General features: G+C 47.2%; 1 protein-coding gene across 7 annotated transcripts in view; it reads right to left on the reverse strand.

The window, feature by feature from the left end:
• Positions 1–26,233, reverse strand: part of Palm2akap2 (PALM2 and AKAP2 fusion) — a 409,534-nt gene that overhangs the window by 34,468 nt on the left and 348,833 nt on the right. Inside the window, exon 1 of one of the 7 annotated variants that reach the window (XM_057790939.1) lies at positions 7,072–7,177. The exons of the other annotated variants lie outside the window; for them this stretch is intronic. The gene's annotated coding sequence lies outside the window, so the exon portion shown is untranslated. Of the gene's footprint in view, positions 1–7,071; positions 7,178–26,233 lie in introns of those variants that run through there. 7 annotated transcript variants of the gene reach the window in all.

The raw sequence follows: 26,233 nt of genomic DNA on the forward strand, positions 1-26,233 counted from the left end.
ACTGAGCTTTTCTGCAGATGCAGTTCCTTGTTGAGCAGGGCTAACAACATCTCTCAAACACTTTTTGAGAATTAAGTTTAGAAAAAAAGTATTTAATATGCATTATGAAAATGTAAAATGGGGAATGTAAATGTAAAAAACTTGATTTTTAAGCAATTTTACACCAAAGCACGAATGACCAATTAACTTCTTTCTCGAGAGACTCTGGCTTTCTTGAGAAGAGAAAGGCACTGGATTATGATTTTCAGAACAAACTTGATGACATCGAGAGATTAAAGGAATCATTTTAGAAATATCAGGCCAAGAGTACTTCCATCCTCCCAAATCCTAACCCACCTCGGATCCTTAAATGTTTATCTGTAGTTCAAAGCTAAACACAACTGGGAAATGTTATTTGTTGCTAAAGCCAAAAGAAAATTTTCATAAAATATCCTTAAAAGTCAAATCCTGTGAGTTGGAGGGATGGCTTAGCAGTTAGGGGCACTTACAGTTCTTGCAGAGGAGCCTAGTGCATTTCCCACACCCAGATGAGATGTCCACAATATTCTAGAACTCTGGTTCCGGGGGACCTGATACCCTCTTCTCGCTCTCATGGACACCTACATTCCCACGCACGTACCCACACACGAACAGACTTAAGTATACACAATTAATTAGAAACAAAATTAATACCCAGCAATTGGGAGGCGAGGCAGTCTGCATTTCAAGTTCTAGGTCAGAGCTACATAATGAAAGAGACCCTGTCTCTAAACAAACAAAAACAAAATTATTATTACTATTTTTAAGAAGAATCAAATCTGGGGCTGGAGAGATGGCTCAGCAGTTAAGAACTCTGACTGTTCTTCCAGAGGACGCGGGTTCAATTCCCAGCACCCACATGGCAGTTTACAACTGTCTGAAACTCCAGTGCCAGGGAATCTGACACCTTCACACCGATTCATATAAAATAAAGTTAAATAAAATCATTTTAAAAAAGAATCAAATATTGAAGATGAACAGGATGCAGTGGGGAGTGTGGCTTGCTGGCACAGGGAAAGCCCTGGGCTGGATCCCTCCCCAGGTATGTAGGAAACACCAGTACAAGGATCACTTGTATGAAATGGAACCTGCCCATCCTTGGTGCTTAAGCAGCCACGGAACTGTTGCCTCGAGTGCGGTCGCGCAGCAATCCTGTTCTGTTCTGTGGGCACCCTGAGTGCCACATAACTAACGCCAGTCTTAGGTCTCAGCAAGACACATTATACGCTCATGCGTCTTCTCAGTTGACACACAGAAGACCCGCTGGGCACTCTGTTTTATGTAGGAAAGGAAATTTTACTATTTTATGATTTTGGAATCAAGAGGTTTAGAGAAATAGTAGAGACATTTCCCTAAGATCCCATCTGGTTAGTAAACAACATAGCTCTTCTTAATTTCATCCCAGTGTGTCAAAAGGTGTTCTCCAAGCCGGGCGGTGGTGGCGCACACCTTTAATCCCAGCACTCGGGAGGCAGAGGCAGGCGGATCTCTGTGAGTTCGAGACCAACCTGGTCTACAGAGCTAGTTCCAGGACAGGTTCCAAAACCACAGAGAAACCCTGTCTCGAAAAACTGAAAAAATAAAAGGTATTCTCCCAACCGGACAGGAGGCTTCCGGAATGATCGTGGGAAAGGTCGCGAAGAAATAAGTGGGGTGAAAGAGTATTTGTTTGGTTTTGTCCTAGCTAGCTTGAATCTCCTAGGGTTAAATTTGGCTCAGACTTTGGCCTTTAAAAGTCACTACTTCCTTTTTTATTCAGTCAAAGGCAGACCCCCTGGAGACAGCTTCATCTTCCTGCCTGGGGGGCTCTATGGGCCTGGCCTTGGCAGTAGAGGCACTTGCCCTTGGGCTAACTCTAACTCTCTGTTTCTGCTGACTTCTCAGGGGTAAGATGACCACAACTCCTACCCACACCACAGTCAATGGCACACGTAAGATCCTAGAAGCCTGTCTAGGTTGTGTAGAAAACACAGCACTGGTGGCTGACCTCAGCCCAGGTGGGCAAGGGATGGCAGGCCACATGTTCTTTATCCCTGGACCTGCGGCTGAGCATACCATAATCAGAAAGACCCAGAAGGAATACTCTCCCTCAGCAGGTCACACACCAGAAAGACTCACTGCAATACAAAGAACAGAAAGGTTGACGCCTCCATTAAAAAGAAAGTCCGATGGGCTTTTTGTGGGAGCTCCTTCAGCCAATAGCCCACTTGGGCATGGTCTCTTATATTATAAATGCAGCTGTAAAGCGTGCACTCACTTCTGGCTGCTAGATTAGGTTCCTTTTCCCCATTCGTCCTGAGGACTGTGATCTAGGGCAGTAATCTGTGAGTCTCCCCTAAATAAATAACCCTTTATTATACATAATTCTGAACTAGTGTGGGATTATTTTGTATCTTCCATCATCAAGCATCCATATCCATCTGCCTCTTGAAGGAGGAGGAGAACGATGTATTTACTTTATGCGTATGAGTGTTTGTCTTCAGTATATATGTGAACCATGTGCATAAGTTCCTGGAAAGTTCAGGAAAGGGGATTGGATCCCCTAGGAGTCAGTGACAGTTGTGAGCTACCATGTAGGTGCTGGGAATCAAAGCCTTTGCAAGACCAAGTGCTTTTAACTGAGGCACCATCTCTCCCACTCTTTAGAAGCATTCAGGCAGCCTCAGACTCAGGATGTTGTAAACACAAGTCAACCCTGCCATCATGTCTTCCCTGTCATGATGGACTATGTCCCTTACAGGCAGGAGCCAAACAGACCTCTCCCAAGAAGGACCGGAAGGAGGTGGAAAGATGGCTCGTTGGTAAGAGTGCATACTGCTCTTTCTGGGAACTTGAGTTCAGTACCTGAAATGCCAGCTCCAGAGAAACCAGTGCCCTCTTCTGGACTCCTAGAGCATCTGCAATCACATACACATACCCTTCCCCCATGTACAGGATTAAACTATAAATATTAAAAAAAAAAAAAAAAGGACTGGAGAAACGGCTTAGCAGTTAAGAACATTTGTTGCTCTTGCAGAGGACCTAGTTGGGTTTCTGACTCCCAGTGGTGGCTCACAACCATCTGAAACTCCAGTTCCAGGGGATCCAACACCCTCTTCTGGTCTTGAGGGTTACTATACACATATGATAGCTTACATACACATTGTTATGATTTTAGCCAAACCAGCATGGCTGGCACTTCAAAGTTTCAGGGCCATGCATGTGCGGACAAGCCCTCAGGCAAAAATACCTAGTTGCCCCGGGGACCTTAAAAGGCCCTGCATGACTTATGTGCCGCATGGATGCATCACCTACGTGTGATGCAGCTATGTGAGTCCACATGCATGAACTCTGTCATCTGTGTATGACCTGCCCCCCCACCATGCGCCTACGCTAAGTAGCCTTTAAAAGCTGGACACTCCCGTCATCAGCCCTCCCTCTCTGCACACCGACTCCCCAGGCCTGTACACGTCCCTCTAATAAACTCCTAAGCCGGTTTGTTGCGTGTTCCGTGCTTCCTTTTCACTCGTGCCAGGTAATTTCATACATAAAGTGAAAAGAATAAGTCATTTTGGCTTTTTTTTGAGTGGGGGAGGGAAAGTTGAGACAGGGTTTCTCTGCAACAGCTTTGGCTGTCCTGGAACTTGCTGTGTAGACCAGACTGCTCTTGAACTCAGAAATCCACCTGCCTCTGCCTCCTAGGTACTGGGATTAAGGCGTGTGCCACCAATGTCTGGCTCACCTTATTTATTTTTTAAGGCATAATTACTTAAGTTCCAGCACTTCAAATGTCTGCTCTGCTCGCAGTGACTCCATTTCCCTACTACCTACAGGGCATGTCCCCTCTTGACAGTGTGAAGACCACCACCGCCTCCCAGGCTCCTAGCCTAAATGTACAGTGTGACCCAAATTGCTCCAGCACCTGGTGTCTGCTGCATGGCCAGGTTTCTCGATTCTGAATAACCCAGATTACTTCCTGCTACAGCCACTACGGTTAAATTAGAAATGCTTTTCCCCAGGTAATAGGTGACCTGATCCTTTAATCCAGTTATTTTTAAGTTCCATCAAAAAAATATGCACTCATTGCTGGCCTCGGAACAGAGGCATGGTTATAGAATAAAACTTCCTCATAGCTGGGAAATCAAAGGACATCTCTGTCCCCCTTCATACCCTCCCCGGCTTGCATAAGTCACGTGTTTGGTAAGCAGGGCACAGAACTGGCTCTCCGGGCCATGCGTGGCTGCCTCTGGGATGGCTGCTTCTGGACTTCTGGACTCAGATGCCTCCTTCACAGATTCCAATTCAGGGTGATACAGCCTGTCTGCTGTCTGCTGTCTGCTGTCTGGGACCCCTTATCAGCTGACTGTCACCTCCCTGGAGGAAGCAGATAGAGCTGCAGGTAGGGGGGTCTACACAGGAAAGAAATGCAGTCTGAGGGAGGGGACACAGGCTGGAAGATAGCTGTCATTCTAGAGGCCCCGTCTGAGATCCACTCCTCCCCCCACTTCCCCTCATCCCACCCCACTCCCCAACCCCATGGTGACATGTTTGCTTGAGGCTAAGGAGTGTCCCAAGAGCTAAAAAGGGAAGGCCCACTCCCAAGAAAGGATCTGGTAGCCTCAGGGAGATGGAGTGCCCATTCATGTAAAAAGAATAAGGGGCCCAAAGTATAGCGAGCCTCAGCATCCATGGGTGCAAATGACGCTCGCTGCAGAGTTTACAGAGAAAACTGAGCCCATGAAAGGCCCTGAGAAGGTGGCTTGCAGCTCCCGTGGCCCTGTGTATTGCAGACGGTAGAGCACAGCCCAGGCTAGGACTGAGCAGCCGGCCCACCCTCCCTAGAGGCACAGAACAGGAAAACTGGCTTCCTTCATTAATTCTACTTCAGGGAAGCACAGCAGAGGAGCCGCATTCAAGCCTGAATGGCTTTTCCTCTCCCACCTCCCAGCAGAGGTGCTTCCGGAGCGGCCTGTGGAATTAGGAGTTTGTGTTGACTGTGGGAAACAAGGCTGCATACCACTCCTGACAGAAGTCAGCTCTCCCAGCTCCCAGCTGAAGGAAGGGCAGGCAGCCAGACTACAGACCCCAAACCTTCCTGAGGCAGCTGTAGGCTAAATTTAGACCAGGAAGACTCAGGTCATTGCTATGACCCCTGAGAGAGGCTATTACTAACAATGCCTGGGTGTCATTCCCTACCTAAGACATCTTGCCAGGAAATCATTATAGCTTCTTGTGACCTGGGGGTGGGGTGGGGTGATCAATTCTTATAATGAAACACCAACCCTTTGGTGGCCAGGAGTCCCAATCCCACTGAATAGACTTAGCCCTTCCCCCCATTCTCTCCCCCTCCCCACTAGAAAACTTCAGTGGGTTTGGTTTGAGCAGCAGTCACCAGAAGGCCTTTCTCCCTGGCAAATGCCTCGGGTGGAGCTTCAAATGGATAAAAAGACTTCTAGAAGCCACGAACAGGGAGCAAAGTCAACTGTGTTCTGGTTCACATTCACATGAAGAACTTTGAAGGTAAGGAAGTTTCTGGACCACAGCCTGACCTGTTCACGACAACCCTCCCTCTTCCAGCTAGGCTGGAAAACCAGACTCGCATCGTCAGGCTGCACATCAGACATCTGGAAAATGTTAAGATGCTGTTTGATTAGCACATTTACAGCTTGGGCTCTCTGTGAAAGAAACTGGAGACGTGTGTGGTGGGCTGTGGAGTGGGCAGGGACGAAAGGAAGGAAGTTGTTGCATTTGCTAAGGGCATTGCTAAAAGGGCTGTTGTTTCTTTTCCTTTCCTCTCTTTGGAGACAGGGTCTAGCTTTGTAGCCCAGTCAGGCCTCAAACCTGCTACCTGTCCTCTGGTCTCGGCCTCTAAGTGTTAGGATAACAAGCATTTACCGCCTTGCTGGCCCTAATGGTAAGTTCCTTCTCTCCCTTGGAGACTCTCACAGAACCACTGAGGCTGGCTGCTAGCTCCAGGTTCCCATGAATGAGCGAGACAAGGTTCTCTCAAGACTTCTCACTAGGACTACTCTGAAGGAAGTCCCCACCCCTGGAATAAAGCAAGACCAAGACCACCACATAAGGAATTCTTGGCCCTTACAGCCTGAACTTTTTAAGTGACAAATTCAGCAGGCACAAACAAACCTAGTTTTCAGTTCTTTCTAACTCAGCTGCAGATTTCTTGCCTTTTTTTTTTTTTTTTTTTGGTTTTGGTTTTTCAGTGTAACTTGGCTCTCCTGGAACTCACCCTGTAGACCAGGCTGGCCTTGAATTTACAGAGACCCACCTGCCTCTGCCTCCCAAGTGCTGGGATCAAAGGCATGTACCACCACCACCCAGCGCTGCTCTCTTGCTTTTAAGTAATTCTGAATCTTGGCTTCTTGCTTAGCCAATTGGCCACCGATGACAGAAGTAAAAGCTGATTATCACAATGGGCCCAACAGAACCCACTATACTGATGCGGAGTCCAGAGAAGAGAAAAGTGGACTAGGAGTAAGGAAGTCTAGCTGCCTGTGCAGACAGAGATGAGCCTGTGCATAGGAGCTGAGCCTGGGGAGGGTGTCCTGGAGTGTCTTAGGACCTCCAGGAACAAAGCCCCAAGTGCCCCATTGAATGTGGTGAGCCCCACGCCATGGAATCAGAAGGCCGGCTGTAGAATCCAGCACTGAGCTCCTTGAACAGACACAAGACAACTAGAGAACTAGTCACCAGGCTCACCGGGTCCCAAGGCAGAAGCAGCTTTCTCTTGTGGAAAGGAACACACACATTCTCATAGACTCACTCACACGGTGTCTTTTAACGCATTTTCTGTCACGCATGCAGCTTTGGTCTGCATCGGCAGAGTTTTCCCTGACTCTTAGCACCGAGTCCGGGAGCATGACAAGATTCGCAGGAAGAGAAAAAGAGACGCAGTAAGTCTCCGCTGCCCACCACGCCGCAGGAGAGGCCTCCACCGCCCAGCAATACAATCCAGACCCTGACTCCCTCCTCCGAGAAGACTCTGGCCACAAGAGAACTTTCTCCTTTCAGATCAGAAAGCAAAGGACCATGAGATCTGAAGCGGATGTACCTTACCCCTGCCCAGTGAAGAATCCCAGGGCGTGAGCTCCAAGCCCGAAGTCAGAACCGCCTCTTTCTCCAGACGGATTCCAGCGCTCACACTGGCTCAGCCGGGACAAATTCCTTCAGAGCCCCCCGACTGGAGACTGTGATGTCACCGCGGGCCCTCCCTCCGTTCCCTAAAAGGCCATTCACACCAAGAAGAACTCTAGTCCCCTTCAGGGAAGCCTGGCCCCTCCCTAGTCGGCCTGGCGGGGAGGGCAGTGGCTTTCCTTCCAGAGGCAATGCTAGTGGCCTCTGTCCGGCTCCGAGCCTGGGGGTGTTGATGTGATCTGTCTGTTATTGCTGCTTCTTTGAAACTCAGAGATAGGCCAGCGCTATTGAGTGCAAAAATTTGGAGGATTCCGGACAAAGCTATAGCCTTTTTTAATTCTTTTATACAGGATCTCATTGTGTAATTCTGACTGGCCTGGAACTTATGCAGAGGTGAACCCTAACTCTTCGAGATCTTCCTAAATGAGGCTACAGGTCTGTGTTATCTACCACACCAGGTCAAACACTACGAACTCTTTAAAACTCCTTGTATAGCAACAATCAAAAAAAAATCATATACAGATATGCATATTTAATATAACTGAGACCAGACAGTATATATGTGTGTGTGTTGGCTAGGGTTTCTATTGCTGTGATAAAACACCCTGACCAGAAACAACTTGAGAAGCAAAGGTTTATTACAATTTAAAATCCTCAGGTCCTACTCCATCACCGAGAAAAGCCAGGACAGGACCCCAAGGCAAGAACTAAAGCAACAAGGAGTGTGGCTGCCTGCTGCTTCCTGGCTGGCTTCCCTGTGGCCTGCACAGTCTGCTTTCTTACAAACCCTAGAACCACCTGCCTAGGGATGGCGCTGCCCATAGGGAGCTGGGCCCTCCCACATCAATCATTAAACAAGAAAAGGCTCCATAGGTCTGCCTACAGGCCAATGACCGTATTTTTCTTAAGGAAAATTCCCTCTTCGCAGATACATCGAGGTTCGTGCCAAGTTGGACAGAAACAACCAGCACACAACATGACAGTCAACTTCTTCCTTTCCCACATTACCTCCCAAGCTTCTATTCAATTACTTACAAATTCATTCGCCTTGGTGGTGCTAAGAATACAACCCAGGGCCTTGTGCACAATGAGTTACACCCTCAACCCTTCTATTATTGCTGCTGTTGTTTTTAAATTCGAGACACGGCCTCACCGAGTTACCCAGGCTGACTCTGAGCTCACTTTGCAGCCCAAGCACACACACCATGAACTTGTGATTCTCCTGCCTCAGCCTCCCAAGTAGCTGGTCTGAGTAAAATGCATTTTACATGGTTATGTGACAGCTCATACAATACTAGGTGGGAAAAAAAAGAAAGAAGAGGAGGACATGACTGTTGCTAAGGGGTTGAAAATTTTATTAGTTATGAGGGAGAATGCAGGCAGAGAGAGAGAGACAAATGGGAGAGTCTAGACTGGACCTTGTCGGCAGACTGAGCCAGCAGGCCATGAGACGAGAGGGGGAAGAGGGGAACAGAGAGCAAGAAGGCCAGAAGAGAAAACAGGGACAAAGAGGGCAGGAGGCAAGACAGTGGCAGAGCCAAAATGACTGAGCCAAAGGAGATGGGGGAATGACAGCCCAGCCCCTGGGCTGGAAAGTTCCGGGTAGGGGATGGGGTATGCCAGCCAGAAGACTCTCTTAACAGGTAGGAACTCTGAGATGCTGGAAGAACCTGGCAGCCATTGTCAGCTTTGATATGTTAATAGGCTCCTCAGCCATTTGTCCCCGAGTTTGAGGCCTGACAACCCACCCCATAGCTGACCAAGAAAAGTGCGGTATTTGCTTTGGGTAGAGGTGCCTGACCCCAATGCAGCTGGTTCCCTGGCTTGTTCTGCCAGAATCATACTCCTCAGCTACAGTAAGGATGCCAGAGAAGTGTCTGAGGAGACCCACGGACTCCAAAGCCTGCCTCCCTGGAGCTTCAGGGCCCAGCTGAGACTCTGACTGCTTGGAAAGTGAGTCAGACTCCCAAGTCAGCTCAGCACCGTGACGAACTCATTTTCTTCAATGAGAAAGACAAACGCCAGGTTTATAGTAAACTGGATGGGAAAAAGGGCATCAAGGTCATCCACGGTCCTGGGAGACCAGCTGGTCTGGGGTCAGTTTGCAAGCAATTTGTTCTGATGACAGAGTAAACAGCCCACAGACTGCAAGCAGGGATCCCCGTGGCCTGTGAGTTGGCCAGCAACGTAGACCTCCTGGAACCCTCCTGTGCACTGAGGTCAAGGGAGGAAGGAAGAGCCAGAGTGGATGAAGCCATGTGGAGAGGCTTCCTCTGACAGGGAAGTTAATGTCTTCCCTACAAATATTTACATCTAAATGACAGATTTTTTTTTTAATGTGCTTAACATTTGGATATATTAGGAAATTCCTTAACACATGACCTAGTGATACTAGAGCTCTTGGGGAACTCGTGGGCCCTCTGGAATAAATGGAATGTTCTGCTGTGTAGCTGAAGGCATTTCGAGACACCACTTAGCAGTCTTACGTAAGATGAGGTGGGAAAACCACACACTGAGAACACCACTGGTCAGCTTAGGTATGAGGGGACCAGTACTGGTTACCGTGTTCCAGATACTCTGAAGGCTGAAGCAGGAGGATCCCCCGAGCCCTGGAGCCTGGGGGCAGCCTGGGCAAGAGCAAAGCCCCCCAAAGAAAACAGAAGACTTCCAGCTCACTGTGAGGCAAGGGTGACATTTAGCATCCACTATATAGTCACGCCCACGCTACTGTGCCAGTGAGAAATTTGTGAGAAAAATGATTTTAAGTCTTCTCTGTGCATACAAAACAGTCCTATCTTTAAAATGTCCCAAGTAGTCGGAACGTTTATGGCGTGAAGCCCATCGGATGCAGTGGCTCACTAAATGCACACGAGCTCATGAGCAAGCATACAAATGTGCACACCTAAGGGCTTGAGTCATGTTCCCCCACAGATTCCAATGCCCAAGCCCTAAGACCCAGAAGCCTGGCTTAAGACTTGAGCCTTTACAAATAACAATAGTAATCATAACAATAGCAATAGGAGGCTTCCGAACTCAAGTGAGGTCATAAGGGTGGGGCCAATCCAGGGAGACCAGAAGAAATTCAGACTACAGAGCAATAACTATTCATAGGCCAGGAAGATGGGCCTGAAAGAGGCTTTCCTGAACCCTCAGAATGACCCAAAGGGAGCACATCCACACCCTGCCTGCACTTCTGACCTGTACAACTACAGCAGCGTAAATTTTTGCTGCTCAGCTACTGAAGGTGGTACCCTGCCAGTGTAGCTCCACCAATGGAACATACACGCATGCACATGCTCATGCACTCACACAACACACACACACGTTTATGCACAGTTATTCATACAAGGCACACACACATTGCCCAGCTACATAAAGAGCGTGGAGCTTAGGGAAAAAAAAAGAAAAAGAAAAACAGTGGAAAAGTCATGGTTCATCCTCAGAGGAGAAGTAAGACATGAAACGGGCTAGCCGGGTTTAGGTTTGCGAAGTATAAACTGAGATGACCCATTGATGACAGTAGAGTCCCCAGACAGAAATATTCGGAAGTCCAGCCGATACCCACCCATGGCTGCTTGTCCTTGGATCAACCTCAGCACAGGCTCTGGGCCTGGGGACAGGTACTCTGAATCTATATTTTAAGAAGTGTATACTGCCACTTTAATTCTTCAAGTGTTCAATCTTGGGAGACACTTGCACTGGGAAGAAGGAAGCCATTTTGAGTCTTGGTCCAGTTTGGTGTATTTGCTACTTTCTTTGAAAAGAAGCTAAAGGAAAGGGGGGGGGGGCTTACTCTGCCTACAGTTTCCCCTTCACAGTGGGAAAGTCGGTGTGCACGGACAGAAGGCAGCTGGCCACACTGTGCCCACAGTCCAAAGCAGAGAGCGGTGTTCAGTCTGCTTTCTCCTTGTCATTCCGTCTAGGACCCCAGCCCACAAGATTGTGTCACGCACATGGAGGGTAAGTTTTTACACACCTCAAACCCAATCTTATACACTTCCTCATGGATGTCCTGAGAGGTTTCGCTCCCGGGTGAATCTAGATCAAGGTGACAGCCAGTGTTAACCACTACAGTTGAGAAGTCAAGTGCAAAATCAGAAGACGCAGCAGGTACATTTGAAGACAGCTGGTACCATAAATCCTCATTACCCGGCAAACATGTATTTGCCTAACAATGTGTGCCAGGTGGGTGTCATATTCCCTTAGACCCCTCTAAAATGAGGAACTCCCCAGCTTGTGGTGGCTACCACTCCCCAGAGTGGTTTATGTCCCCAGAGACAAAAAGCTAGTCAATAACAGAGCTTTGGCTAGAGTCTACAACCCAACCCATGGGACAGAGCTCTGCCTCCACAGGCTACAGTAGGGGAGGAAGGCAGATGCAGGAAGTTGCATCGCTACCAAGGAAGAAGCAAGAGGAACATCTTTAAAGCATGAGCAATAGCAGCAGTAATCTGCCTTGAACCCCAGGCCTGATGCTGTCCCTCCTCTCTGGGAGTCAATGTTTTCTGGTCTGTGTAGTAAGAGAAACAAGGTAAACCTACAAAATTCATTCCACAATTCTGCAATATCAGCATAAACAGAACGCAAAGGTGAGATTAGTTGGTGATTTGGTGTAGACTGAAAGTGTGTATGTGTGTGTGTGTGTGTAAGAGAAAGAGAGAGAGAGAGAGAGAGAGCGCAGGGACAGTGGCTGCAGCCTCTAACATGGGTTAGGGATACTTTTACCAAGAGAGAAATTGAGTCCCTGGAAGAAAGATGAGCTTCATCTTAGACACACCCCTTGGCAGAACTTTATCACTTTGGTGGAAGGATTTTATTCTGTTCCCTGTAAACATTCTATTTACAATGGGTATGAGTCACCAGTGCCTTGCTGAAGACATTTTTATTTTTACATGTGCAGGCATACACGATTCCCGATAACAATGGTTTTCTTTGGCCGGGCGGTGGTGGCGCACGCCTTTAATCCCAGCACTTGGGAGGCAGAGGCAGGCGGATCTCTGTGAGTTCGAGACCAGCCTGGTCTACAGAGCTAGTTCCAGGACAGGCTCCAAAACCACAGAGAAACCCTGTCTCGAAAAAACCAAAAAAAAAAAAAAAAAAAAAAAACAATGGTTTTCTTTGGAATGGAGACCCAAGCAACCCTCTGTCTTCGCTCCTTCGCTTCACCTTCTGATTTTCACATGTGCGTATATTTATTACCGTCTGAAAGAAGGATGAAGTACATAAAGATAAAAACAGAGCCAGATGCTGTGGCACACATCTGGAACGCCAACACTTGGGAGGTGGAGAGGTGAAGGTCAGAAGAAGCTTACAGTGAGTTTAAATTCCTCAATCTCACGCCTGCACCTCCCAAGTGCTGGCAATATAGGCACGTGCTACACACCTGGCTTTATTTATCATTGGGTTTATGTCTGTGTGTGTGTGTGTGTGCACAAGCCTCTGTGTATCTGATATGTGTGCCAGAAAGTAGGGGGGAATGCCAAAGTGTGTATATAGAAGGCCAGGAGGGCCTTTTGTGTCCTGTTCTAGCCCATTCTACCACCATTCTACCATGTTTTCGGGTCTCTAGCTAAATGGCCAGCAAGCCTGGAGATTCTCTGGTCCCTGACAACCCCACCCCCCAGCACTGGGTTACAGGTCTGAGTAACCCAACTAGCTTCTTCAGGGATGCTGTGGATTTGAACTCAGGTCCTCAGCTTTGCACAACAGATTTCTAACCCAATGAGCCATTTCTCCTCTTTTCCCTTGATTTTATGATTTACTCATCCATCAGTGTGGCCTTGACTCAGGATGAACCAATGTTATCCCAGCCTAGGCTTCCGTGTCCAGTAAATTCTTGAACAACGCTGTCGTAGGCGCAGACTCTCCTCCCCTCTCCACAGCTGCAGGACAATATAATCTCCCTTCTTCACAGAAGATAAGCAACTTGGGCTGTCGTAGACATTTCCCTTTCATGAGCTGTCCTTTCCCAGAAAAGTTGAGCAATACTCTGAGTAACTAAATTCTTCCCTGGGAGTCAAATGTCACAGAATTTAATTTTACGAACTATGTCACAGACTGTCTTAGGAAAGCCCCATTGACAAGTTTCCCAAGATCTGAACGGCCAAATAAAGATTTGGGACCAAGATTTATTATTCCAAAGAATAACCTTTAGCTGGTTCAATGGCACACATGAGTGATCCCAGCACCCAGGAGGCTGAGGTAAGAGGATCATGAATTCAAGGCCAGCTGACGCTCCATAGTGAGATTCTGTCTCAAAATAAAATGGCTTTCCCACCTTCTCCATTCAAAAGCACTGGTCAATCAATCTAGTAACTTTCTCATCCACCTAAAAAACACACATATACACACAGAGAGAGACCCCACTCAAGTTCATAGATTTGGAGTCAACTTTCTGTTTTTTGTGAAATATGTCAAAGCTTTGCGTGAACTTTCAAAAATAATATTTTGGGCTTCCTAAATCTAGTCTTCTGTGAGCAAAGGCTACATCCTTCTGTTAGTGTTATTATGTGTCTATTAATTATTACAGTATTTATTAATGTGATTAATGTTTAAAGTGAAGCCAGGAACTGAGACTGACTGACATTGCCCTTTGGCAAACCCAAACCCAGGGCCCAATGTCAGTCCGTGTCTACGCCATTCAGTTCCTGGCCTTCAGTAGGGCCCGAGGGTCCAGGATCCTTAGGAGGACTCGGAGGGGAGCAAAGATGGGAAGCAGATCAGACAGTAGGTATTAAATGCGTTTAACCTTCTCCTCCCTTAGTGCTCACAATTCCTGCTCAGAATCCTCAAGTTTCCTCAAAGCTTCAAGCACAGGGAGCAAAGCCAGACTGCAGCCAGCAGACCTCAGGTCAAAGTCACTCTGACAGGAAAAAAAAAAATTTCCATGAAAATCCAGATGTCCATCTGATGGTGCTGTTCTGACAGGATGGAGTCAGAGGAGGCGGTAACTCAGGATCAGGGCTAGTGCTGGGAGCACCGGCCCAATGAAGGACACCGCATAGCAGTGGCCACAAAGTTATGAAGACTCAAGGCAGGGACTGCGCAAACTGGTTCGTGTCTGTAATCCTCACACTGGAGACTGAGGCAGGAGGATTGCCCTCAGTTTGAGGCCGGCCTGAGCTATATAGTGAGTTTAGTTACAAACCGGGCCCTCTCAAGTTTTCTGACACCCATTTTCATGAAGTAAACCAATGTCTACACAGATTTCTGAGCCTGGTTACCAGGGTTCGTTTATAGTTTAAGATAGATAGTGTGCTTGACCTTGAGACCCTCACTCTGTTATGGTTCCAATTCCAAGTTAAGGGGAACATCTGGAGTCTTGCCCCTTATCCACAGCGCTGCTTCTCTCCAGAGTACACCTGGATCCTTCACATCGTACTCTGTGAAGTTCAGACAGCTCTGGGGACAGTTGAGGACTAGCCTTCTTCTACCCATGCCCTTATGGCTCCCAATGCCAGGAAGGAACCTCTGCAGAAGGAAGGCAGGTCTGTGTGACAACCAGAGGCAGAGGATCAGTAGGGAGTCCTGGAGACAGCTATGTAAAGCATCCTGGTCCTTCTTGCCTTTGCTTTCTTAATGCCTGCAGAACCTAACCCTGTCTGCTTTGCTTTTGTTGTTGTTTGGTTTTTTGCCATTTTGGTTTTTATGATCTATTTACATTTTATATGCATTGGTGTTTTGCCTGCATGTACATCTGTGTGAGGGTGTTGGATCTCCTGGAACTGGAGTTACAGACAGTTGTGAGTTACCATGTGGGTGCTGGGGATCCCAGGTCCCCTGGAAAAGCAGGCAGTGCCCTTGACCGCTGAGCCATCTCTCCAGCCCCCCTGACCCTGCTTTGGTTTGTAGGCTACCTCTCTGCCAAGCCTGGCCATGGGATCACTGCAGTCAAGCACTATAGGTAAGAGCCAAAGGGTCAAACTGACTGTGGAAACTGGGTGATATCTGAAAACCATCAAGAAAAGGGTCACTGTGCCAGCTGGTTTAGCATCTGCTTCATCCTGTTCACCCGCTCAAGTCTCTTTGATCTGGGCCACATGCTGCTGACGACCTCGTCATCGTGGTCCAGTATGTATTGGAGGTGAGACGATGCAGTGGGGAGTCTGGAGGAGAGAAGGGCACTGCTTGAATCTCTGGTATCTCCCGCCGAGGGTGTGAAACCTACACAAAGCATATGCTCCTTGGTGGGTGGATCCTCCTCTGCTAAATGGGCTTCAGACTGCGTGGTTTGGGGCTATGAGGTCCTCGATCGCTTAACAACCTGAGCTTGATCCCTAGAACTCAAGATGCAAGAAGAGGACCAACTCCTGACATCTGTGCTCTGACCTGAGTACTCACCATGGAATGGGTTCTCTCCTCCCCCACCCCCTCTCTCTCTCTCTCTCACACACACACACACGAATACACATTTTAGAAGAATGACAGTTGAAAGCTGAATCATGTTTCCCCAAATCCATATCCAACTAGAATTCCAGATCATCACCTTATATGGAAACAGGGTCTCTGCAGACGTAGCGTGCTACTATGAGGTCATATTGGATGAAGGTGGCTCTTATCACAAAGAGTCGCCTTTGTAAGAAGAGATGACACAGTGACATAAGAGGGGGGATCCACGGGAAAACGGAGGCTGACTCCTGAGTCAGGCATCTACAAGCCAAGAGCACTCAGCCACAGCGGTCAATAGTTGGGATGGGGGAACAGATTCCCCTCAGAGCCGCCAGGAGCACCGGCCAGGCTTCGTTTCCTCCTGGGCTAGCAGCACATACCCTGGCATTGCTGGAAGTCACCGCGACTGCCGTGGCTTGTCAGAGCAGGAATGGGAAGTGAACGTGCCGACCTTATAAGGTCACCTCGAGGATGAGCTAAGGGCTCATGACTAGGAAAGGCCAGGCCCTCACAATGAGGTCCTCAAGCATGAGTTGCCTCCTGGTCTTCCCGCAGCGCTTTAAAGCCAGAAAGAGCAAAGGAATACACGAGAAACAGGCCTTCTTCAGACGGCTACCACTGCAGGCCTCCCAAAGCCTAACTTCCTAACTGGAGCAGAAGCCTGCGTGATACAGCTGAACGAAGAAGCCAGTGTGTACAGAAGCTGGCGATAGGAGGTGGGGGTGGGATCCCCTGTCAAACTGGAGAAGAGATGTAATAGCCCAGAGTCCACAGAGGTGTTAGCCAAGGCTGGTGAGTGGGTGATCAGAACCCTTATTATCTGTGACACACCAGGTATCAGATGAGATTTTCACACATAATCACATCAGTTCCTTAAAACAAGCCTGTGAAGGCTGCATTTTTAAAAATGTACTTCATTTTGTTTGTTTGTTTGTTTATGGAAACAGGGTTTATCTATGTAGCCCTGATTGTCCTGGAACTTGATCTGTAGACCAGGCTGGTCTCAAACTCAGAAATCCACATGCCTCTGCTTCCTGAGTACTGGGATAAAAGGTGTGCACCATAACCACTCAGCTTAAAATGTATTATTTTACTTAAGATCACACTGTGGCCGGGCGGTGAGGCAGAGACAGGCGGATCTCTGTGAGTTCGAGGCCAGCCAGGTCTACAAGAGCTAGTTCCAGGACAGGAACCAAAAAGCTACGGAGAAACCCTGCCTTGAGAAAAAAAAAAAAATCACACTGTGGAGCCCTAGCTGGCCTGGAACTTTTTATGTCAGTGGTTCTCAACCTTCCTAATACCGTGACCCCTTTAACACAGTTCATGTTGTGGTGACCTCCAACCATAAAATTATTTTGTTGCTGCTTCATAACTGTAATTTGCTACTTTTATAAATCATAGTGTAAATATCTGATATGCAAAATATTTGATATGCGACCCTCTCCCAAGGATCTCAACCCACAGACTGAGAACCACTGCTCTTTGCAAACCAGGCTGGCCTCAAACTCACAGACAATGACCTGCCTCTGCCTTGCAAATCCCAGGATTAAAGGTATATGCCACCATACCAGGCTGATACTCTTGTAACTACTTTATGGCTCAAGAAAGTGAAGTTCAGAGAGCTGTATGTATGTATGTCTGTATGTATATATGATGTATGTATGTATGTATCTTTCTTTCCTTCATTCTATCATCTATCTTTCTAACATCTATCATTGATCTATCTTTCTTTTTTATTATCTATCTATCACGTAGTTGTACTAGGAACTAAATCTAAGGCCTCATGAACAATAGGCACGTGTTTTTTTTTTTTTTTTTTTTTTTTTTTTGGTTTTTCGAGACAGGGTTTCTCTGTGGTTTTGGAGCCTGTCCTGGAACTAGCTCTTGTACACCAGGTTGATCTCGAACTCACAGAGATCCGCCTGCCTCTGCCTCCCAAGTGCTGGGATTAAAGGCGTGCGCCACCACCGCCCGGCTTAGGCACGTGTTTTACAACTGAACTATAGCCCACTCTACTTTTTTATTTTTGAGACAAAGTGTCACTAAGTTGCCCAGGCTGGCCTTGAATTTATGACCTTCGACCACCTGAGCAGCTGGGATCACAGGCTTGTTCCACCCAGCCCAGTTAGGTTCAGAGAATTTTTTTTGTCCAAAGGCTTTGGCTGAAAGAATAGTGAAGAGGGAGGTAAGACAACCTGGCTCAGGGCCTTCAGCCGCTAACTCTTTTACATGTAAAAGTAGAAACTGGGGCAACCTGAACCTGAAGCTCATCTAACAAGCAGGACTGGCTACTGGATCCCGTTTCTCCTTCACCATCTACGGTCAGCCCAACATCGGTCTAGGTTCCCTGTAAATGGCTTCAACCAAGCATAACTGGAAAAACACCAGAACGCTGGGCTGGGACCAAACAGGTGCAGACTCTTCCCACGTGTTATTCCCTAAAACAACACATTAGACCATCTCGTTACACAGCATTCACAGCTTGTCGGGTATTAGAAATTAGAAATATTGGGGGTGACACAAAAAATTAGAAATATTCTAAAGAGATTTAATAAGGTAGGCAAATCCTATGTGGGAGTCCAGAAAGCAGTGCTCCATCGACACAGAACAACTGTACACACTAAATGGTCCCTAGAATTAATACCACCACCCACCATGAATGTGTGTGTGTGCATGCATGCGTGCATGCATGTATGTATATGTGTGGGGCAGGGGTGTTGGCATTACAGAAAACAAATGGTACAGATAGGAATAATGGAACAGTTATTAGCCTAATGCCTGCACTGTGTGGGCAATCTGCTAGCCTTTGACAAGCACGGTCTTATATTCTAGCAGCTAGGTAAGGTATGCTAATCCCCAACTCACAGATAAAGACACTAAAGCTCAGAGCTCAAGTACTTTACCCAAAGACACAAAGCAAGTTCAGGCAGAGCAGAACTAAACCAAGCTCTGTGTGCTCTCCAGAGTCTGCTAGGGAGAGATGTATGTTGGCACCCCTCTGTCTGCTGCCCCACAACACATGGTAAGTCATGGCTTGATAAGGAAGAAACTGGAGGGGGCAGGAGAAATGGGTTAAGAGCACTTTCTGCTCTTGCCCAGGACTGGGGTTCAGTTCTCAACACCCATATGGGGGCTCACAACTGTCTGAATCCGATACTGTGGACACCAGGCCTGTGCATGGTGCACACTCATACACACAGGCAAAATATTCATAAAAATAAACCTTTAAACAAAAAGACTTATGGAGGCAAGGATGTCTGTGCGTTCAAGACCAGCCTGGTCTCCATAGTGAATTCTGAGTTTTGAGACATTGGGAAACCTTGTCTCAAAAACAAAGAATAAAGAACAAACTAGAAAGCCAACAAAATAGCTCAGCAGGTAAAGGCACCTGGAGCCAAACTTGATGACCTTGGTTGCATCCCTAGGAGCAGCAGAAGGAGAAAACTGCTCTCTCAGGCTGCAGTACACCCTGCACACAAACAACAGGACACCCTTTACTGCGCCTCAGCTATGAGAAAAGTGCTGGCCACCCAACCCTCAGGATGCCTGGCATTCTCAACATCCGGGACACTCTAGGTGAGTTTCCTCCAGCTGAGCGCTTAGAATTCTCCAGATAGTGTAGGAGCCCCTCCCAAGAATGTCTGTTTGTCTTGTACACAGGTTCCAGTACAATAGCTACAGATCTTGGAACAGCCAGGCCATTCCGGATATGGACCTCTCCCCAAACAGACAGGACAGGGATGGTGGGGGGTTGGGGGGATCTAAGATCAGGAAATTGCTGTGGCCAGGGTAGCAGGGGCTTGGTGTCTCGGGAACACAACCTACAAACAGTTCAAGCTGTGAGATGCTGGGTAGCTGTAGGGACCAAAAATGTTTCTGCAGCTGAATGTTGCTTTGACGTTGCTTCCTGCCTTACACTGACTCAACTTGGGATTTTCTTTTTTCTTTTTTTTACTCATGTGTGTGCGTGCATGTGTGCATGTGCACATGCCTGTGTGTGTTTGTGTGCTTGCGTGTTCTGCAGACCAAACCTAGAGCTTCTGAGCTACAACCACAGTCTTGTTGTTGTTGTTGTTGTTTGAGGCAGGGTTTCTCTGCCTGTTCTGGGATTTGCTCTGTAGACCCAACAGGCCTCAGACTCACAGAGCTCCTCCTGCCTCTGCCTCCCAAGTGCTGTGATTAAAGGTGTGTGCCACCAGCGCCCGGCCCACAGCCCATTTTATAATTTTCATTGGCAGACAGGGTATTGCTAAATAACCCAGACTATATAGCCCACATATGTCTGCAACTCACCATCTCCCCCTCATTCTCCCTCCCAAACAGCTGAACTTACAGGCCGGCACCCCCTGTCAAAAGTAAATTTACTGACCGGGCAGTGGTGGCACACGCCTTTAATCCCAGCACTCGGGAGGCACAGGCAGGCGGATCTCTGGGAGTTCGAGGCCAGCCTGGTCTACAAGAGCTAGTTCCGGGACGGGCACCAAAGCTACAGAGAAACCCTGTCTCGAAAAACCAAAAAAAAAAAAAAAAAAAAAATGTAAATTTACTTTTCAGAGATGGGTGATGGGCCAACTTTGCATTCGGAATTCCCCACCTCAAACCCCATGGGACTCCGCTGTAACTGCTGCTTTCCTGCACTTGGGTGAGTTTTTATATTCGCCTGTGAGTGAGAACACGCAGTACGTGACACCACCTTTCTCTATTCACCCGTAAAGGGACATTTAGGTTGGCTGGTCCTGCTGTTACGGATGCTATTGCTGAGAACACTGAGGCTCCTTCTGTACCTTAGCCGCGTGTCCAGAAATGGAATTTCTAGATCATATCGTATTGTTTTCTTTTTCTCTTTAAACATATACTCAAACCAAACCTAAATAAAACGCCACCCCCTTTTACCGCCTTTCCTGAGTGGTCCTCTCTCTGGCCCCTCCCACTGCTGTGTGAGCCCCTCCCCTCCGCTCAGGAGAAGTGGTCAATCCCACTTCCCTGTGTTAGAGCATCTGCTTCACCACAGCCTGCAGGTCTTTCTAGAGTCTGCCAGGTTAGGGCAGATGGTCCCTGTGGATAGAGTTATCTTCTGCAAATGTTTCTATCAGTCATGGTTGGGGCTGTCACTCTGGTCCACTGTCCTCTAGGACTAAGGAGGCCTCTTCCAGACTTTGTGTTTCCTTGAAGGCCTGAAATCCCCCAGCCTGACCATAACCTTTGACCTCTGGAGGTTTCTGAAGTTCTGATGATATTCTGCAATCTTTCAAATGGCAGGTCAATTACTCCAATTACTAGTTGGTATTTAAAGGATCATTTTTAAGTCCCCATCAAAGATACACTCCATGTTAGATTTCTCTCCTAGTACTGCACACTAAAGTCTGCATGACTGTCGAGGGAAAAAAATTGGGTGGGGGTATAATTTTTATATACTTAAAAAACAAAACAAAACTGGTGCAGGGCTGGAAAGATGGCCCAGTGGTTAAGTGCTCTGGCTGCTCTTCCAGGGGACATGAGTTCAATTTCCAGCACCCACATGGCCGCTCACAACTGTCAGTAACTCCAGCTCCAGAGAATCTGACACCCTCACACAGACATGCATGCAAGCAAAACACCCATGCACATAAGATAAAAATAAATCATTTTAAATATAAATAAATAAAACTGTGGTGCAATACAGCGCAACCTAGTTGCTATTGTAAGCATTTAAAATAGACCACCCAGTGATGTCAGATGCATCCACGTCATTGTGTGGTAGCCTGCACTGTCTCCAAAACACACGCTCACCACTCAAAACCAGAGCTCTGCACTCATGCAACACGATGGGTCATGGCTTCCGAAACCTCTGAGAGGTTAATAGGGACACAGGATCCAGGTAATCGGATCTATCTCTGCACAGACATATGGGGAAAGACTGCCTTAAAATGATTTGAATGCATTATTGCAGTGAAGTCCCAGCTCAACAAGGCACTTCCTAAACACCAGCATTTCATACCTGCCATGACTCCCAGGCTCCTAGGAGCAAAGACAAACCACAACAAAAACCATTTTACTCATTTAACTTGCAGATCTTAAACACACATACACCTCATTTGCAATGTGTTTAACTAATAAAAGTTTTATTTCAAAATGCCATCACAAAATAGACAGCTTTCTTCTTAAAGGAAAATTTTAAACCTAACAATTTAATAGAATTATAACTACTATTTTTTTTAAATATTTATTTATTTATTTATTATGTATACAATATTCTGTCTGTGTGTATGCCTGCAGGCCAGAAGAGGGCACCAGACCTCATTACAGATGGCTGTGAGCCACCATGTGGTTGCTGGGAATTGAACTCAGGACCTTTGGCAGAGCAGGCAATGCTCTTAACCACTGAGCCATCTCTCCAGCCCCTATAACTAATATTTTTAAGGGAAATTAAATGGCTGCTTATTTTGAAAGAAAACTTTGGTCTTCTGGAAGGAGGTGGGAGGTCCTTGGACTTCCCACAAGGTAGGGAACCCTGACTGCTCTTCGGGCTGCTGAGGGAGGGGGAGTTAACCTGGGGGAGGGGGAGGGAAATGGGAGGCAATGGCAAGGAGGAGGCAGAAATCTTTAATAAATAAATTAAAAAAAAAAAAGAAAGAAAACTTTGGTCTTTACGGCAGACTCCAAGGGTCAAGAGCCTTTCTAAACCCACTTTTAAGCCAAGTCACTAGAATGTTTTCACGTCTTTGTTATCAGCCGGCTTGGATGGGGATTAAGTCCCTACAGAAGAATATGTCCCCAGATAATGTCAATCAGGGCTCACAATTTAGAGATAATTCCTTCCTTGAGAAGTCTATTTTCAGTTTACCCTAGCCTAGGGTTAATTGATGATTTACTTTCCATTAGGAAACCCCTGCACTTCAAAACACTGGGAGAGACACTGGGGGGGGGGGGTCACTCACCCTCAGGGCTAATTGCTGGAGCTGAGTGTTTCCTATTCGAGACAGCAGGTCTCCTTTTAACAAACAAACCATTTACTTGAGAACCGGACTGGAGATCCAATTCCTGGGGAGTTAGTTGGTGGGTGCGTGTGTGTGCACATGGTATCCAAGTGCTTGCACACACAGAGAGCAACAGAGTCTTTGTCCTTCAGACCTCTCAGATCATTCACAGCAGGCACTCCCCCCCCCCCCCCCCCCCCCCCCGCCTTCCTCCTAGGAAACTGCTGTTCTTGGGATAAGCATAGGTGTTCTCAACACGCCTGCCATGTAGGAATTGCTCTGGCTCAGAAGGAACACTAAGCACCCATTTCCACTCTATCCCTAATGGCATTCTCCTCCGTGCATACAGTTAGCAAGGGACCCTTCCTTTGTCTCATTCCTTGCAGCCTTCCACAAGCCCCAGCAATAGTGGCATCAGCCCTAAAGCGATTAGAGAGAGGTTCAGTCCTTCCCACTGAGGCCAGCACCATTCTTCCACTCCCAAAGCTACTTTTCCCAGGATAAAAGCTCTCTCTGCACATCTGGCCTCCGGCTCTCATCTCCCAGGCTATAGTCACAGATGGATGTCATTGGTAGGGATGAGGCTCTAACTTTATAGACACCCTGGATCATCCCAACAAGGTGGGATCACAGAAGACAAGGTGCTGGACCCGTTTTCCTCCTCCAAACCAGACTACCTCATGTTTGCCAGGAAGCTAACACTCGTCAGGGGTAAATTATACAGAGGCAACCACTTGATAGTTGCTCAAACACTTAAAGCTGTTGGGTCATATCACGGTGTCTATAATCATAGAATGCAGAACAACGCTTGGGTGGGGATTTGGGATTATGTGTCTGGACTGCTTGCTTGATCAACAAACGCTTCCTATAGCATATTTCATTCTAAAATGATTTCGAAAGGGTTGGAATATAGCTCAGTTGGTAGAGTGCTTGCCTTGTATATACAAAGGCCTGGTTTTTTGCCCCGGCACAGATTAACCACGCTTAGTGACTCAAGTCTATAGGTAGAAGCAGGACCTATATCAGAAGTTTAAAGCCATCTTCAGGTACATAGCGAGTTTGACTGAGCCTGGGATACATTAGACTCTGTCTCTAGGTAGATAGATGATTGATAGATAGATAGATAGATAGATAGATAGATAGATAGATAGATAGATAGATAGATAGATAGATAGGCAGATAGATAAATCTGTGGAACAGCAACAAATAAAAAATGACTCTAAGACAGTGATGGAACCGGGCAGTGGTGGCGCACGCCTTTAATCCCAGTACTTGGGAGACAGAGACAGGCTGATCTCTGTGAGTTCGAGGTTAGCCTGGTCTACAGAGCTAAGTTTCAGGATAGTTAGAGCTGTTACACAGAGAAACCCTGTTTTGAAAAACCAAAAACAAATAAAAAATAAGAACAGGTCTCACTTCTGGGGCTGTGGGACATACCTTTAATTCCAGCACACAGAAAACAGAGGCAGGATGGATCTCTGTGGGTTGTAGGGCAGCTTGGTCTACATAGTGAGTTCTAGGACAGCCAGGGCTAGAAAGTGAGACCCTGTTTAAACAACATAAAGAAGATAGGGTCTCATTATGTTGCCTTAGCCTCAGCTGGTCTGAACTCACAGAGCTCCACCTGCATCCGCCTCCCCAGTTTTGGAGTTAAGGGTGTGTGCCATCATGTCCAGCCCTCATTTGATGCTGGTGTTAGGATTCAGGCATCTGTACTGGCCTGCCCTTGGTGTCCTAACAGGCTACATCCTCAGCTACAGCCACTAAGAGTACCTCCTGTGCACATTCACTACTATGGCTTCCTTATAAAAGGTAGGCCTTGCCAGGCAGTGGTGGTGCATGCCTTTAATCCCAGCACTCAGGAGGCAGAGGCAGGCGGATCTCTGTGAGTTCCGAGGCCAACCTGGTCTACAAGAGTTAGTTCCAGGACAGGCTCCAAAGCTACAGAGAAACCCTGTCTCAAAAAACAAACAACAACAAAAAAAAGGTGGGCCTTGCCCACCTCCCGTCTCTCTCTCTCTTGCTATTCTTTTCTCTCTTTCTCTGCTTCTCTGCCTGTCTCTCTCTCTCCCCTACCCCTATCCCCTCACCCCTGGACTCTCTCTTTTCTTCTGCTGCTCCTGTTCCCAGGGGTCAGTCTCCTTCTCCCCCTTTCCCTTCCCCTAAAACAAAACAAAACAAAAATAAACAAACAAAAACCTAACTCCACGCATGGCATCTTTCTCGCGCCACTTTTTTTTTGGGGGGGGGGGTTCGAGACAGAGTTTCTCTGTAGCTTTGGTGCCTGTCCCGAAATTAGCTCTTGTAGACCAGGCTGGCCTCAAACTCCCAGAGATCCACCTGCCTCTGCCTCCCGAGTGCTGGGATTAAAGGCGTGCGCCACCACCGCCAGGCTTCTCGCACCACTTTTTAAATTACAACAGTTAATATTAAAACCTGACCAGTACTTTGGGAAATGATAGAGCTTCTGGCAAATGCCGATTGGCCTGAGTTCAATCCCTGGAACCCACATAGAAGTTGAAGGGCAGAACCAACTCCACAAAGTTGTCCTCTGACCTCCACACATATGCCATGGTACACGAGGCAGCGTCCCCTCCCCCCAACACCAATACACATATCTCACACAAGGATACAAACAAAGATAATGTTAAAAAGATATATAGCTTCCACTAAGTACCCTGAAGTTTATTCACGTATTAAGTGAGGTCAACAAGGCAACCCAATTAGTGTTGTGGGTGGCAGAAGTTGCATGGCCAAGACTGGCTCCCACTCTGTCTCCAGCCTCCACCTGCAGCTGTTGGAATTACAGACATGCATGACCCTGCCTGAAAGCAACCCAATTTTGAGTAGTAATACAGCAAGCATTCCGCAGCTCTAATTGGATGCTGTGCCATGTTGCAGAGATGCCTCAGGCATGACTCTGCCACAAATCAGTTCTATGTGCTCTTTCCCTGTGTCATTAACCCAGTGGCCTTCTCTAAGCTAAAAGAAGATGCAGCATACTTAGGTATTTAAGCCTCTAATTTATTAGTCCCCAAGACAGATTCTTCTAAAAACCATCCGGCTGCCAGGTATCGAGAGCCTGCCTGGATGTATGGTCTGGAAGCTATCAAAGCCTGGCTCCATCTACCAGTTTCCCTTATAAAACAGCTCTGCTGTATGACATAGTATATAAGCTAAGAGGCAATGATGTCATGATCATGAAAGAATTCCTCAGACTATAAAAGACAGACTCAATACAGTCTCAGACACACAAGACAAAGTTGAATTTCTGTGGTCCCAGAGAGAGTCAACACTTTGAAGACAGTGAGGTTTATTGCCCTTACTGTCCACAGAGATACACCAAGAAGCAAAATGTAAGGGCAACACACATTTACCAGGTACACCTGTCTCCAATAAGGCAGGCTGGATGCGCATTCCGGCCAAGCAGAAGAGTTGGGTTTTGAAATTCATTCCATTCCACGTCTGTGAGCTTTGGCAGTTGGCTATCTTGATTCTGCCTTCTTGGAATTCCTAAGCTCGCTCTGCTCATCCCAAATATTTGGGTCTAAGGGGTTTCCAGGCCATTGGAGCTGATAAACCAAGGGCTTAGACCAACCATTGAAACCATCCTTCAGGGCTGGACAAGGAGAGGCCTCCGTGGGGCTAAATAAAGATCATTGTTAAGTCACCTGGATTGTTTTCAGCAGGAATGTTTACGTAGAACTCAGCTGAGAGCTGCACTTAGGGACAGGGCGACT

This window comes from Chionomys nivalis, chromosome 16 (assembly GCF_950005125.1).
Source record: "Chionomys nivalis chromosome 16, mChiNiv1.1, whole genome shotgun sequence".
NCBI classification, from domain to species: domain Eukaryota; kingdom Metazoa; phylum Chordata; class Mammalia; order Rodentia; family Cricetidae; genus Chionomys; species Chionomys nivalis.